This window comes from Eptatretus burgeri, chromosome 8, assembly GCF_056783735.1.
Source record: "Eptatretus burgeri isolate ZD-2024b chromosome 8, Ebu_testis_v1, whole genome shotgun sequence".
Taxonomy (NCBI): domain Eukaryota; kingdom Metazoa; phylum Chordata; class Myxini; order Myxiniformes; family Myxinidae; genus Eptatretus; species Eptatretus burgeri.
The window spans coordinates 37,941,197-37,958,759 of NC_140968.1; positions in this window are offsets into that span (position 1 = coordinate 37,941,197).

Genomic DNA, 17,563 nt, shown 5'->3' on the forward strand with positions numbered 1-17,563 from the left:
GAAAGGGGGGCAGCGTGAGGGAAAGGGGGGCCGCGTGAGGGAAAGGGGGGCAGCGTGAGGGAAATGGAAGGAAGCGTGAGGGAAAGGGAGGCAGCGTGAGGGAAAGGGAGGCAGCGTGAGGGAAAGGGAGGCAGCATGAGGGAAAGGGAGATAGCGTGAGGGAAAGGGAGATAGCGTGAGGGAAAGGGAGATAGCGTGAGGGAAAGGGAGATAGTGTGAGGGAAAGGGAGACAGCGTGAGGGAAAGGGAGGAAGCGTGATGGAAAGGGAGGAAGTGTGATGGAAAGGGAGGCAGCGTGATGGAAAGGGAGGAAGCGTGAGGGAAAGGGAAGCAGCGTGAGGGAAAGGGAAGCAGCGTGAGGGAAAGGGGGGCAGCGTGAGGGAAATGGAAGGAAGCGTGAGGGAAAGGGAGGAAGCGTGAGGGAAAGGAAGGCAGCGTGAGGGAAAGTGGAGGCAGCATGAGGGAGAGAGGAGGCATCGTTAGGGAAAGGGATGCAGCGTGAGGGAAAGGGAGGATGCGTGATGGAAAGGGAGGCAGCGTGATGGAAAGGGAGGAAGCGTGAGGGAAAGGGGAGGCAGCGTGAGGGAAAGGGAGGCAGCGTGAGGGAAAGGAAGGCAGCGTGAGGGAAAGGGGGGCAGCGTGAGGGAAAGGGGGGCAGCGTGAGGGAAAGGGATGCAGCGTGAGGGAAAGGGAGGAAACGTGATGGAAAGGGAGCCAGTGTGATGGAAAGGGAGGAAGCGTGAGGGAAAGGGAAGCAGCGGGAGGGAAAGGGGGGCAGCGTGAGGGAAAGGGGGCCGCGTGAGGGAAATGGAAGGAAGCGTGAGGGAAAGGGAGGCAGCGTGAGGGAAAGGGAGGCAGCGTGAGGGAAAGGGAGACAGGGTGAGGGAAAGGGAGACATCGTGAGGGAAAGGGAGGCAGCGTGAGGGAAAGGGGAGGCAGCGTGAGGGAAAGGGAGGCAGCGTGAGGGAAAGGGGAGGCAGCATGAGGGAGAGGGGAGGCAGCATGAGGGAAAGGGATGCAGCGTGAGGGAAAGGGAGGAAACGTGATGGAAAGGGAGGCAGCGTGATGGAAAGGGAGGAAGCGTGAGGGAAAGGGAAGCAGCGTGAGGGAAAGGGGGGCAGCGTGAGGAAAAGGGGGCAGCGTGAGGGAAATGGAAGGAAGCGTGAGGGAAAGGGAGGCAGCGTGAGGGAAAGGGAGGCAGCGTGAGGGAAAGGCAGACAGCGTGAGGGAAAGGGAGATAGCGTGAGGGAAAGGGAGATAGCGTGAGGGAAAGGGAGACAGCGTGAGGGAAAGGGAGGCAGCGTGAGGGAAAGGGAGATAGCGTGAGGGAAAGGGAGACGGCGTGAGGGAAAGGGAGGCGGCGTGAGGGAAAGGGAGGCAGCGTGAGGGAAAGGGAGACAGCGTGAGGAAAAGGGAGGCAGCGTGAGGGAAAGGGAGACAGCGTGAGGGAAAGGGAGATAGCGTGAGGGAAAGGAAAATAGCGTGATGGAAAGGGAGACAGCGTGAGGGAAAGGGAGATAGCGTGAGGGAAAGGGAGATAGCGTGAGGGAAAGGGAGACAGCGTGAGGGAAAGGGAGACAGCGTGAGGGAAAGGCAGACAGCGTGAGGGAAAGGGAGACAGCGTGAGGGAAAGGGAGATAGCGTGAGGGAAAGGGAGATAGCGTGAGGGAAAGGGAGACAGCGTGAGGGAAAGGGAGACAGCGTGAGGGAAAGGCAGACAGCGTGAGGGAAAGGGAGACAGCGTGAGGGAAAGGGAGATAGCGTGAGGGAAAGGAAAATAGCGTGAGGGAAAGGGAGATAGCGTGAGGGAAAGGGAGATAGCGTGAAGGAAAGGGAGACAGCGTGAGGGAAAGGGAGATAGCGTGAGGGAAAGGAAAATAGCGTGAGGGAAAGGGAGACAGCGTGAGGGAAAGGGAGACAGCGTGAGGGAAAGGGAGAGCGTGAGGGAAAGGGAGACAGCGTGAGGGAAAGGCAGACAGCGTGAGGGAAAGGCAGACAGCGTGAGGGAAAGGGAGACAGCGTGAGGGAAAGGGGGGCAGCGTGAGGGAAAGGGAGGCAGCGTGAGGGAAAGGGAGGCAGCGTGAGGGAAAGGGGAGTGAACGTGAGGGAAAGGGGAGGAAACGTGAGGGAAAGGGGGAGGGAACGTGAGGGAAAGGGGAGGAAACGTGAGGGAAAGGGGAGGGAAAGGGGAGGGAACATGAGGGAAAGCGAGACAGCATGAGATAAAGGGGGGACAGCATGAGGGAAAGGGGGGCAGCGTGAGGGAAAGGGGAGGAAACGTGAGGGAAAGGGGAGGGAACGTGAGGGAAATGGGAGGCAGTGTGAGAGGAGGGAATGGGAAGGCAGTGTGAGGGGACGAGAAGACAGCATGAATGGAAGGGAAGGAAGCATGAGGTGAGGCAGCATACCAGGTCATTACTGGGGTGATAAAAGGCGTCCAAACGGCATTTTCTTATTAACAACCGTGTTCTTCACAACACCAGGCAGAAAATCTCTTCCTCCTTCATTTTCTTCTTCACGAATAATGATGCGAGTCTCATTCCATCCCATTTCTCATATCGATGAGATTCAGAAAACGCTGATTATGCACCACATTTTAAAGCAATACAAAGCAGGTCACTCTACTTGTTACGCAGTGTGACGCCTCACCAAGGGAAGGGGGAGGAATAATGATTTGAGGAGGACACAGGTATTAGCCATGGCACAATAAGGATACGAAAAAGCATCTGATATTTCAAGAATTTGTTCACATGATTTTTAAAGGGTAAACGTTAATTTTTATTCCATTTCTTTTTTTTGAGCATGACGCAAAATTGGTATTTCCATCAGCGAAGCGACTGGTCTTACTTATGGTGGCTTTGAAACAAACATCCAAGCAGCCTGGTGAGCGCTCGCCAAGTGGCCTAAGCACTCAAGCAACCACTGCAACAGAACGCCTGACTTGGCAAGCGATTACCAGTCAAAAAAACCCCATGCACTCGGAAACGCCCAAGCAATATCCGAATTGGACAAATGAACACTTTTTTTTTAGCAGTTGGAAGTGCTGCTAAGTTAAATTCTGGAGCTTAAATTTTCTAATTTGACTTAATTTAAGAGATACTCATGGTGATCGCATGTGCGGAAATGAAATAAAGCCATGAACACTGACACCTCCAGGTGTTTATAAGCATTGCAATGTATCCAGCGATTCATGGCTATGATGAACAGGCATACGATAATATGAGTGAGGAAAGTGAAAAAAAAAACTTTGTCGTTAAGAAATCGTTGCGGCCTGTTCCTAGTCAAGGCGAGGTTGAGCAGGCCAAAAAACATGGCGACTTCAGACCCCGGTAAGGTAACCAAGGATGCACCTTAAGATCCCATCGAGAGCGCGGTGGCCGAGGATACACCTGATAAAGGATATATTTAAATAAGGCCGTTAATTATCTTCAAAAGGGGTGTTTTAATTAACCCCAACACCCAATTTTCACTCTTGCACTTCCTTGGAGTTCCCTTCGTATGCATGCAAAGTTTCAGGCTGCTCGGTTTCATAGTTTTGGAGTTATGGACACACACACACACACACACACACACACACACACACACACACACACACACACACACACACACACACACACACACACACACACACACACACACACGCTGACATTTATTAGTAGAGATAAGTAGTATAGAAGAACTATGAAATAAAGACAGTTATTAAGTGAGTTATAATACAGACTTGGCTGTGAAAAACTTGATTGTGCCATGCACATTGTTCACTGAATACAGGTGAACACAACAAATAGGTAGCTATAAGATATTGGAACACACAGGAGTAATTCAGGTCATGAACTTCTTCATGAACCCTCACCATTGATTGTGCAATGCACATTGTTCACCGAATATAGCATGCAGTTAAGCACAGCAAATAGAACACAATCATGGAATACACAGGTGTGTTTCAGGTAGGCTAAATGAACTTCTTCATTAACCCTCATATTGATTTCGCCATGCACATTGTACACTGAATATCAGCGTGTAGGTAAGAACAGCAGATAGATAGCTACAATTATGGAACACAGGTGTGTTTCAGGCCATTAACTTCTTCATTAAGCCTGTTATACAAATATATGCATATTACATCTTGAACTTGTTCAGCTTGATCACCTTCCTGTAACCCTGGGTATCCTACTGTTAAAATAAGGCAATTCTCTGTACATGTGTGTGTGCATCTGAAAATCATAGAAAAAAAAAACAGGGCTGGGCCAATCCCCACCAAATTTTGTTCAGGAGTTGGTAGTCCTCAGGGTCAGGTCATGGGCATGAAAAATTCCCCCCTCCTACGAGTGTGGGGAGACGACTTACGACTTTCGCCTGGACACATGCCACAATGTAAGCGCTTTACTGACCTCTGCTGCAGACAAAGGGGATTATTAGCCATGGCACAAAATACATTTGCTTTGCTCCAACTTTGCTCCGCTTCGCCTTTTTATTTTTTTATTTTCTATATAAGATCGGGGCTCATAGAAAAATGATGTGACAGAAAGTAAAAAAGTAACATACTCACAGTGGGGCAACAGTTGCACACAATCAGGGGAATGAATGAACAGGAAAAGAGGAGGGGAGGAAACACAGTGCAACCTGCAAGTGAAAGGGTTGAGTTAGGTTAGCTAGGGTTAATTGGTGTAGAAAACATTGTGGGTAGGGGTGGGGGCTAACATGAAGTGATAGTGCACCGCCTGCTTGAGGCCCTGGAGTGAACAGTGCATGTATTGAACAGCCTCAGGAACATAGTTCCACAAACAGGAGCAAAGAAGAGTTCAGGCGGGTAGTAATCCTGGATTTTGAAATTTTAATTACGAAGGGGTTACCGGAAGAAACTGTGCATCGTGGAGCTAATGGGAAGGGCCGGAGGGCTGAGGGAGCCATAATGGAGCAGAGATGGCAGCAACAAAAATATAAAACAGAGGACAACAACCTCTGTACAATATGAAAGCAACAGGCCTTGTGCTTTGGCCTCAGTGTCGTAGAGGCCAAAAATGTTGAGAGATTTCTATTGCACAGTTTCCAGGAGAAAGAGATGTGATGCTGGCGTGCCAGCTCATACGGGAGAGTGGTATTCCGTTGAGCTAAGGACCAATTAGGCCTAGAAGGCTGTGAGAGTAGTGATTTTTCAAGGAATGACTTGGAAATATGGAGGTTCAGTCTGTGGCTGGTTTTAGAGAGCTAGAAGACTAGATAGTGAGGCAACTTAGCTCAATATAGCATAAAAATTGTGCATTTTGTGAGGAAAGCACCAAATTTGGCACACCAGTAGCCTATCGTATTATGAACAGATTTGGATATTGGGCCATCTCAAATTCAGCCGCTGATGGCTGTGGCAGCCATTTTTCAAAATGGCCACCAGTGGTTACTGTTATGACACATATCTGCTTTATTGGAGAGGAATGCAGGTTGATAGTGAAAGTTTATTAACTAATAAAGGTCCAATAATGGTCAACGAAAGTAACAATTTGATTTGGTTGAGAAAAAAAGTTAAAGTGGACTAATTAGTCTTATTAAGACACAGATTCTGAATGAAAACCAATGATAAACATTCATAGCACTATTGGCTTGGCACATGGTAGTAGAAGTGGTGTGCGTGCATATTGACCCTGGAATCGCGCAGGGTTGAGTTGCCAGCTTACACTTGTTGACTCGATTCATTGTTATTTTGTTCTGTGCCCATAGGGTTCTCGATGCTATCCCATTGTCAACCGTAGTTCATCAAGTTGAGTTTGGTTTGCGGGGTGCAGTTTGGTCATAGGATTATCTCAGTCACGGATTACCGGGTTATGCAATTCGTCGGAACAAGCTGAAGGTGTTTAGCACTTCCACCCCAAGAAGTGTGAGCAAAGGGAAACAGCAGCTGGCCTCTCTCAGGAACGACGTGGCACTTTTCTCACGGCTATACATCGGTTGCCAGACGAGGGATGGAAACCTTGAAGAGTTCTTTCGTCATGAGAATTAAGCGTGTCCTCCAGCTCTCTCCGATGGAGAAAGTCTCCATCTAGGTACGAAGAGTGATCTCCTCAAATGCTTTGAAGAGTTCTCCAATGCCCAATCAGAGGCTCCTGATACCACCAGCCTAGTTCTTGATGGGGCAGTCATTATCCAGATGCTGAATTCTGTGGTAGCCAAGAACTTTGATGACTATGCCCAGGATGTCTTCATACCGTACCTGTCAACAAAGCTTCAGACTGTGTCACGCCTGGGCCTGGTCTGGGACCGCTACGTTGCTGATTCACTGAAAGGCAGTGCAAGATCAAAGCGTGGAAAAGGAGTGCGTAGACGCGTGGTCGGAGCAGCAGTTATATCTGGAAACTGGCAGAACTTCCTCCGAGTGGACACCAACAAGACCGAGCTGTTCAAGTTCCTATCAGAAGCTATCTTCAGGTGGTTTGACCAGGATGATGAGCAGCTGGTTATCACTGATGGAGAGGCAGTCCTGAGCAAGTCACCGCTGCTAGATCTGGCCTTGCTCGCCCCATTCCAGCCACGAAGAAGCTGACAGTCGAATGTTGTTGCATGCATTCCATGCAGCCAACCATGGTCACCACAAGATACTGATCAAGGCAGTTGACACCGATGTTGTGGTGTTGGCTGTGTCAGTGGCCCAGGGACTACAACCAGAAGATTAACTGTGGCTAGCATTTGGCACTGGGAAGAGTTTTTGGAACCTGGCAGCCCACGAAATAGCAGCTGGCCTCGGACCAGAGAAGGCACAGGCACTCCCAATGTTTCACGCTCTGTCTGGGTGTGACACTGTATCTAGCTTTGCTGGACATGGTAAGAAGAATGCTTGGACAATCTGGACCGTTCTGCCAGAACTTACAGACGCACTGCTGAAGCTATCCTCTGCACCAAGTGGCATACCAGATGATGTCATGCACACCATCGAGAGGTTCGTCATATTGCTCTATGACAGAACCAGCACGTACAATGACATTGACAAGGCCCGGAAGAAACTCTTCGCGAAGCAGAACAACGTGCAGCTGATCCCACCAACCAAGGCAGCTCTGGAGGAGCATGTGAAGAGGGCGGCCTACCAAGGAGGCCATGTGTGGGGTCAAACACTGCTACCAACGCCAGAGCTGCCTCCTCCATCCAGCTGGGGCTGGGTCAAGAATGACGAGGGGGTGTACGAGCCACACTGGACGAAGCTACCCAAAGCAGCCCACACCTGCTGTGAGCTAGGATCGTGCAAGTGCAAGAAGAGCTGTCTGAAGCGTTGCAAGTGCAAAAAGGCCGCACTTGAATGCACAGCTTTGTGTGTGTGTGTGTGTGTGTGTGTGTGTGTGTGTGTGTGTGTGCGTGCTCACAAAATTGAGAGAATATTAACAGAGCAGACTGTCACTGATTCAGAACATTTAAATCAGACATCTCTCGATCAATTTCTATGAGAGATGTCGGTATTCGTATGAATGAGACGCAGTCCATGATTCGTTTGCAACCATGCTCAACAACCACTGACTTTACATAAGCGATGTTGGTATGCATGTTTCAGCACATGTGAAGGATTACATGCACATGCATGTTTCAGCACATGTGAAGGATTACATGCACATGCATGTTTCAGCACATGTGAAGGATTACATGCACATGCATGTTTCAGCACAAGTGAAGGATTGTATGCACATGCATGTTTCAGCACATGTGAAGATTACATACACATGCATGTTTCAGCACGTGTGAAGATTACATACACATGCATGTTTCAGCACAAGTGAAGGATTACATGCACATGAGTAGGGTAAGAATACTGATTCTGGCTCACTTTTCCCCATGTAAATGAATGGGGGATTTTCAGCGATTTATATTTTTTTTCCCTAAAAATAAACCCCCCTTTTTATCCCAAGGTATATTTATTTGTCTCCCCTTTTAACTTGGAGGTTGAACCTCATTGAATTGAACACCTGGGGGTTGAACAGCTCACTCATTGAACCTATAAAGATTTGTTCATTCTCAAATTCCTTCAATAGTTTAATTTTCTTTGCACAATAATCCCCATCTAAAATATTGACAAACAAAACATTTGAATCTTTATATTTTTTAAGATACCCCATTTGTGCCATTACGAAATGATAAACTTCTCTTAATGCTCTCATCTGACCACCACCTGAGCCACATATCATTTTGAGATTATAGTAAATAGTTTTTTCATTGTTCAATTGATAACCATCAAAGTTTTCAGTCCATTCAAGGATATTCATTTTTTTCTTTACATCCTCTAACTTACTAGTTTTTAAATTAATTCGCTTATTTGTTTTATTTACCTTTGTTTTAGTTATTTTTTCAATAAGACTTATTTGATATTTTTCACATTCATTATGTTTTCCATTTATATACCAAGACTGAGATTTTCTCCACTCTTTAGTTTGATTAATACTTGGTATAACCATTTATATATTGTGAAAAAACGCGGCGGTAGCCCTTAAAAAACCCTAACCCATCTTCCCATCGTTAAAACATAATCTATTTTATACACTCTATCATACAATATCCATATGGAACACAATCTATTCCATTATCTAAAATAAATCTCTTATCATCAAAGGCTCCTAATGCCTTTTTATTTACTTCTTCACTATATATGTTATGTTTATAACTTCTTATTGTATTCATTTTCCTATATTCTTCTTTCTTATTCATCAAACAATTATAATAATTTCTAAAAGTTATTGATTTCTTTATTACATATTTCTTTATTCCCTTTAACCTCTTATCAATCTGTTCACCATACTTATAAGCATATGCCTTTGCTCTCAATCCAATAAACTCACTCATTACTTTTCCACCCAACTCATCCTTAAACTTACCAATAACCTTTTCATTCTTTTTGGAAAATAACTCACTCTTCTTGCTGAAATTACTTGTATCATATACTCCAATATTTTTCTTCATATCTTCATAAACATCATCAGTTTTTATATCTAGGATAAAACTATCAGTATCCATATACAACAATGAAACATTTTCACCATACTCTTTCTTTAAGTCATTATACAAATAATCATACATCAATATCTTTGATAAATCAAGAACTGCTGTTCCAATATAAATTGGTTTATCCATTACAATACTTTCCTTTTTCATATGAATTGCAGAAAAGTTCTCTGAAAAAACCTCTTCTCTCTCAAAACTTGGTTTATTTATCAATCTCGAAGCTTCTTTCCAAGATGTTGCGAATCTAATGTTTTGCCTGTTTCTAACATTTTCCATAGTCTTTCCAAATACAGCATTATTCATTAATTTATAAAAGTCCCCTTCAAATTTTACTTTTGTATTTGCTCTCATATCTGTATTGAATTGAATATACTTTTTCACCCAAGGACTTTGTTTAAATTTTAAAACTCTATGAATTTTAGCTACTCTCAATCCTTCTCTCAAAAACTGTTTTAAGCTTCTCTGATGTAAAACATATCCCTCTTTATCATAGAATGTTGTTAATAACTTTTCTGTTGATTTACCTTTAATATTAAAACTTTTATGATAATCACTTAACCATTCTTTCTTTGGAGTTTCTTTCTCACATGCAAAAGGAAGATCTTTATGCTTATTATGAAGATCACTCGGGTACCTCAAATCAACTTCAAAATAATAACCTTCTTCTTCGTCATTCAATTCCTCTTGAGAAGAAATAACAATATTCATCAAAGCCTTTTCATAATCCTTTTCTTCCACCCACTCTAATTTACCATAAGGCAGAGATTGAGACATTGCCCATCCATACAAATTATTAGCATCAAAATACATCAAATAATTACTATCTTTTTCACTATCATAATTTGGAAGATATTTATTATTTGCTTTAGCATATCTTTTTGAACATACTTGTGATATTCCACCTCTCTTGGACTTCTCAATCATCAAAAGCATATCCACATCACTGATTAAATCTATATCTTGTTTTGTCATTTTCAACATTGCACTCCAAGCTAAACCAGGAGCTGTGAAATAGTGGGCAGGATCTAATCCATAACAATTTTTATTATGACAGAGTGATCTAAAAGCTTCAAACACATCAGCTAACAATAAAACATCTGTTTTTAGATATAAATCGTGATATTCTCCAAGGTTCTTTATCTTAAATATTTTCCATATTTCTTGTGCGTGTTTATATTCCTTATCACTTATCTCTTCTTCATAAAGGTTATTATAGAAACTTTCTTTTGAAGGAAGTTGTGTTTCTTTAAATCTCATAAATGAATCCATATAATCATAAGGATAAATTCCCTTACTTGTAAGAATTTTCTCTTTACTTTGAATTTCATTCCTTGTTTGAATTTCCTCTCTCGTAAGAATTCCTTCTTTAATCAGAATTTCATCTTTAATCTGAATTTCCTCTTTAGTTCGAATTTTCTTTATAATTAGAATTTCATCTTCAGTTAGAATTTCTTCATTAATTAGAGTTTCCTCTTTACTTTGAATTCTCTCTTTAATCTGAATTTCCTCTTGAGTGAGAATTTCCTCTTTTGGAAAGAATGAATTAAGATTTGGAAAAGAGTCCGTGGAGCTTAGATTTGATGCGAGGTAGGCTAGTGGTGTTCCCATAAACTTGTAAGAATCTAAAAACCTAATACGAGTTAAAGGTTTTGTGAATATCATTTTTGAAAATGAAATATACTTTTGACTTGTGTTTGTTATAGCAGAAATATTCCCTGGTGTTTTTGAAAGTTCATTTATAAATAGATGTGTATCATAGTTGGCACTGTTGTGAAGAAAGACTGGAATAAAAGAAGGTAATTTATAATTAAGATTACAACAGGAATGAGCGGGACCTCTATATTTACCAGTAAGATGACAATGGTCTCTAACTTTAGACTCCTTAATTTTCCCCTCACAAATATGGCAGATATTGTTCATTCTAAATTCTAATTTTTCTTCTTTGGTTAATTTCATCGGTTCATTTGTTTCTTTCATTAATTTAGTGAGTCTTATACAATCCTTTTCTAATCGTTTTACAAACTCTTGTGAAGCATTTTTTCCACGATAATGTTCAAGTTTGTTATACTTTTCTCCAACAGATGATTTGATATAATAACAGAAACCACAAGGAATATGTTTTTGATATTTATTTGTATATGGTTCTTTTGGATTAGGAGAAGCAGTATTTATCTTTTTAAGGATACATTCAAAATCAGCGTATATCACAAATGGGTGCATGATAGATTTATTATAATCTTCAAAATAAATCTTTTCACCAGGTTTAGGCATTGTAATTACAGCTGATTTATGATTACTACAATATTTTGAATGTTGTTCTAATCGTTCTTTTGTATGAAATGAATTAAGACATCGCTTACAAGGATATATTTTGTTTGCTGTTCTGAATACCTGAGAAGAGATTAATCTTGATAAATTATTGATGTATGTGTAATGTGAATTCTTTCCAACACTAAAATATAAAAGGTCAATGTGTGTTTCTTCATTTTTATAGTTGTTTGAAATTTTTAATATTTGAACTTTGTTTGTATCCGTTAATCCATATACATTAATAGAAAGATTATTCTTTTTCTCAAATTTAGGAATATCTGTTAGTGGCATTGGGAATTTAAAATCTTTAATGTCCAAGGTATTCTCATATTTCATATATTGTTTTACTCTTTCTGAATTACATTTTGGTGGATGTAAGTGAGCAAGAACAGACCAGAGAAAACATTTATTATCATTGTTCTTAATATTAACAACTGCCTTCTTTAGTTTTATTTCTTTTGGTAATTCAATATAAGAAGAAGCTTTAAGAGGGTTTGATTTTAGAATGTGTATATCTAAAAAGATGATTTTTTTAATATTGAATCCACTTCCTACCACTGTATTATCAACATCCTCCTCTTGTCTTGATAGTTCTTCATAAACCCCACTATTCAAAAAATCTTGAAATGATGTTATAAAATGAAGATCTGTTCTCATATAAGGAGTTTGTTCTTCATCTTGTCTTTTCATATTCATTTTCACTCCCATATAAAACTTTAAAGTTTTCATTTCTTTTAATGTCTTTTTAATAAATTTTTCAACATCGGGTTTCACTATTTCAATTGATTCAGCTATTGATGATGGACCGGGTTCTCCAAATTGAAAAATCCTTATTTTTATATGCCCTTTAAATGCCTCATCAGTGTTTTTAATATAATAGTCTCCCTTTACTTTAAACTCATTTTTCTTGTGTTTTTGTGATTGAAGATGTTGATTATAACTACTCTTCAAAACATCCTTTGAACAGATATCACAATGTTTTCTTTCCAACTCAAGAGGAGATATTTGATGAAATAGATTAAATGTGTGTTTGTTGATTCGGAGGTGTTTTCTATAATGTTTATATTCGTGATTACAAACATCGCAGTACGTTGTATTCACCATATTTATAGAATAAAACTTTGCTTAAACTAAAATTTTCTTGATGAAAATTTCGTTTAATTTATAGGTGAATCTGTGCTTAAAAACATTTTATCCTCCAACTTTTTCACTTAATAAATACAATGTTTCAAGACACAAAAGACAAGTTTCAATCAATCTCTTCATCTGTTAAAGATACTGAGAAATATGTCAAGGATGTAAAATTGAACAAAGATAAATATAACAACTATTGGATAAAAACTATTATGGTAAATAATATGAGTTCTTCAATTTCCTTCAGTGGAAGGGCTTTTAGTATACCTGGTAGAACATCAATTAAAGTATCTCTAACAAAAGTTTCTCCTCTCCTTCTAGTAATATATTCAAAACTAGAAAAAGCAATGAAACAAGAAAAAGTATCAAAGAACAAAAACCTTATGGATGAAGCTTTAGAAAGAAAAGATAAGACCATCTGTAATATGCAAGGAGAAATTTGTATTTTTTTCAACAACCCTAAAGATGTAAATCCTGATGAAATAAAGGATGTTAATATATCAGGTGAAATGACATTTCGTTCAATAGTAGTTAACGATAATTTTAAAATTACCTTTAATTTAAAAAATGTTGTCGTTGAATCTGATAATGAAAAAAAGTATATCGATATCGATGGTAATATACAACTGAAAGTATAGATGAATTTCAGTTTAAGTAAAGTTTTACTTTATAAATATGCTAGACTTTCCTGATTCTCCATATGACAAATTTGAGAATTGTCCTGCGTGTGAAAGACGGGGATTAAACACAGAGTCAAAAGCCTATAAACAATGTATATTCTGTGATTATCTTCTAATTAATGATAATAAAAAATATAAAAAGGAAAATAATTCTTTTAGATTTACACCAAAAATGAATTACTTTACAAGATTGATTAGAGAAATGAATGTAAAGTATGAGGATGATAACACACCTTTCCTTACAAGGGAAGAAACTGAACGTATAAGAGAAATGTTCAAAGGATTGTTGTTGTATATTATTCATGGATGTAATTTTCAGGGAAATATCAACACAAGATATTGTATAAATAAAATAATGGATTATCTTGAAATTAAACCTGAACTTAGGATAAAATATAGAGTTTCTAAAAAAGCCAATAATAAATTAAATAACCTGTTTTTCAAATATATAAATGAATGATTTTTTACCTATTTGGGAAAATAAGATAAAATTTAACAAACATAAAAATCTCCCAAATTCATTAAGATGTCTCATAGTTGGTTCAAGTGGATGTGGAAAAACCTGCTTACTTTTAAAAATGCTCCTCACTCCCAACTTTTTAGATTATGGCAATTTAATAATTTTCACAAAGTCGAGTTTTCAACCAGAGTATCAACTACTCTCACAAGGTTTTAATGCTGGTCTTCAAAAAGAAGATATAATCGGTTTATTTAAACGTCAAAAAACCTAAATGATTATAACATTGAAGATATAATTCAACTATTTTGTGATACACAGAGATGTAAAAAGAAATCAAATCTTATAACTTGTATTCTTAGTGATAATACGGATGATATACCGTCTCCCCAAGATTTGGATAAATCAAAAAAGAACCTCGTTATCTTTGATGATTGTGTTAATGAGAGAAACCAAACGGTAATGGACAGCTACTACACAAGAGGGAGACATTCTTCTTGTAATTGTATTTATCTTAGTCAATCGTACTTTCAACTTCCTCGTCGTTCCATCAGAAACAATGCTAATACTTTTATTTTATTCAAGTTAAATTCAATAGATATCAATAATTTTTGGAGAGATAATTGTTCTACATTATGTAGTAAAAAGAAATTTGAGGATTATATGAAGCACACGACTGAAAAATATAAATATATTGTTGTGAAACAAGATGAGATATTAAGGGATATATTTTTTGTTTTATAAACAATTACATATATAAATGACAACTATTATTATAAATCTTGTGGGTAAATCTGCTTCTGGAAAAAACTTTCATAAATCAAGGTTCTTGTGTAGTACAAATGAGAATATTGTAAATTTACTTAAAAAACACCCCGTGATACGCATTGTATCAACAACAACTAGAGCAATAAGACCTGGAGAAGTAAAAGGTGAAGATTATCACTATATTTCAGTGGAGGAACATATGCGATTGAGGAATGAAGGACAAATATTTGAGGAGGTTTCTCTTGGTACAACAAAATATTCACATTGTAAGAGTGAGTTAAAGAAACTAAAATCTGGTGGTGTTGGGATATTAGAAACTAATCCAGAAGGAACAAGACAAATTATTAAATATCTGAGCAGAGTGAAGATTTTATCATTCGGTTTTGATGTTGATGAAGAAACTCAACACAAACGTATGAAAAGCAGAGATGCAAGGATTAGTGAAGAAGAAATTACAACTCGCATTAATGTTAATAAAGAATTTGATGAAATATTTAAAGAAAAGGATTTATTTGAACACATCTACTTGAATGATGAAGAAAAGGAAAATTTCCCTGTTGATCTTTACAATTCATTAAATGATATCTTACAATAAATAAATGGATACAAAAGAAAGAGCAAGAAGATTTAAGGAACATCAAGAGTTGGTTTCAAAAGTTGTAAAACAACAGGAAGACATAAAGAAGAAACGCAGACAGAAACTAACGGGCGAAGAAGCATTTGAAAAAAACAAGAGAAATTTTTTAAACCACTTTTAAAAACTTCCCAAGAAAAAATGAAAGATGTTTCCACAGTTCCCACAGTAGAATATACTCCTAGAAAGCTTCAAATGTTAAAAGATTTCAGTCAAATGACGGAGGAAGAATTAGAGCATATTGGAGAATTAGAACATGATGAAGGTTTATTTCAACAACTGAAAGAGATTAATCAACCCCCTGATTATATTGTGAATGCTGTTCAAAACAATGAATATTCAGCGGATTCAAAAACCAAAGCAGGACTCATTCCAACAGAACAACCAGCAATATTTCATCTTGTTCAAGAAAAGGTATTGATATTTAATGATGAATTAAGGTTCTTAAGTTCTGCTCAACCCCCTGTTAAACTAACTCCGAGATTAATGTTTCTTCTCACAAAAGATGGAAGACAAGGTTCAACTGTGAGGGATGAATCAAAGTATATTGATAAACCATTGGATATGGAAAATAATGATGATAGAGTATATATTGATTTGCTGAACACTCTAAATTATAAGGTTATTCTTTCTGGTAAAAGTAGGAAGAATGAGAAGGAGAAACACATTATTCAGGCTTTAAGTATCCTTGGTTCAGGTATTAGTTTTCTTCCAAATGACCCATCGCAATTAGTTAATAGACTGTTATTGTTGTTCGGCAGTAAGAAGGCTGGAAATAACAATTGTTTTAATGAAGCATCAGCCATTTTAGACCAGTTGATGAACATGAAAATAATTAATAAATCTCAATATAAAGACATTTTATCTCATATTAAATAAGATGAGAAGCACAATCCTGAGTTTTAATTTCACAACAAGCGACCACACATCTTCATTCCCATACCCACTACAACTTGACACAACAAAAGAATATGAGGCATCTTTATTGTCCATGGAGACTTATAATACCTTATTTAATATAACCGAGAAAAATGACAAGTTTAGTTATAATCCGGGAAGTGGATACAAAACGATAACAGTCTCACCCGGAGCATACGAGATTTCTCAAATATCTTCCGAAATTGCTCGTCTTATGAAAGAACAGGGTGATGAACCAAAAAATATTATTATAAACATTCAAAAACATACTTCAAAATCAACGATTAAAGTTAAAAATAACTACAAGGTTGATTTCACAATTGATAATTCATTTAGAGAGTTATTAGGTTTCTCCTCAAAAAAGATTGAAACTAATGGGACGTTTTACAGTGATAATGTCATTCAAATATCCTCAGGAATAAATTCGGTGTTAATTCACTGTGATTTGATTGATGGTGCTTATAATGATGGATTAAAAACAAATACAATATTTTCATTCAGCGCATACTCAACCCCAATTGGTTATAAATTCAATATGGAGCCTAAAAATTTGGTTTATCTACCTGTGTCAGGAAAAACCATACACAGAGTAAATTTTAGGATAACCGACCAAGATAATCGTGTGATCTCTTTTAATGGAGAAGTTATATCCATCAGAATTCACCTACGTGAAGTTTTTCAATAAATAAATACGATGGTTATTGTGAGGAAGCACGAGTTGGGAAAATATAAAATAATTACAGGGGATGGGATGTTCCTTTCCCCGTACTACAAGGGTGAAGGTATGTATCTTGGTAGAGGATACTATAAACCTAAGAGACAAAGGGGTGTTGGACATCAATTTAGAGGAGATGGGATAATTGATACTCTCATGGGTATTGGTTCAACTATTCTTAAACATAAAGACCTAATTGGTTCAACTGCTTCTGCTGTGGGAAATGTAGCAGGTGCTGTAAAGAGTATAAAAGATGCTCAGAAAGAATCTCATAAATTACAAGCAATAAAAGAAATTAAGAAAGATAAAACTCAGTTGTCCCCCCAAGAACGACAGAAAATAATTCAAATACTTGGATCAGGGTTTCAAAAGTTTTAACATCTTTTTTCCTAAATAAATACAAGTATGGAAGCAATTGATAGTATCTATGATTTGGATGATACTATTATTATCTCAAACTCCACTAAAAAAGAAGATTACTTCAAGGTAAATGCAATAACTGGAACAGACTGGAATACAAATGGTACAAAAAGTTTTGAAATAAATAATCAACAAACCTATTTGAATCTCTCCGAAAGTTTCTTGTTGTGTAAATTTAAATTCACTAAGGCTGGGAATAACACAAACGCTACACTTGTAAATGATTTCTTCTGGAAAATGTTTGATAGTGTGCGATTGTATATTGGAACACAAGAAGTTGAAGCGGTTGATTATGTCTCTGCTGTATCTGAAATGATGAAATTTACACTCTATACATTCAGTGATAGAATGGGAAAGGGGTCTGTCAAAGGTTTTATTCCTGATATGTCAACGGGAACAAACACAGACCCTGGATATATTCAAAGGAAAGGAATGTATAATGATGATACAAAAGCAGAAAATAGTTTTACTGTGGCAGTTCCTCTTAAAGGTATATTTGGATTTTGTGATTATGATAAAGTTCTGTATGGTCTTAAAATTAGATTTCAACTACAAAGGAA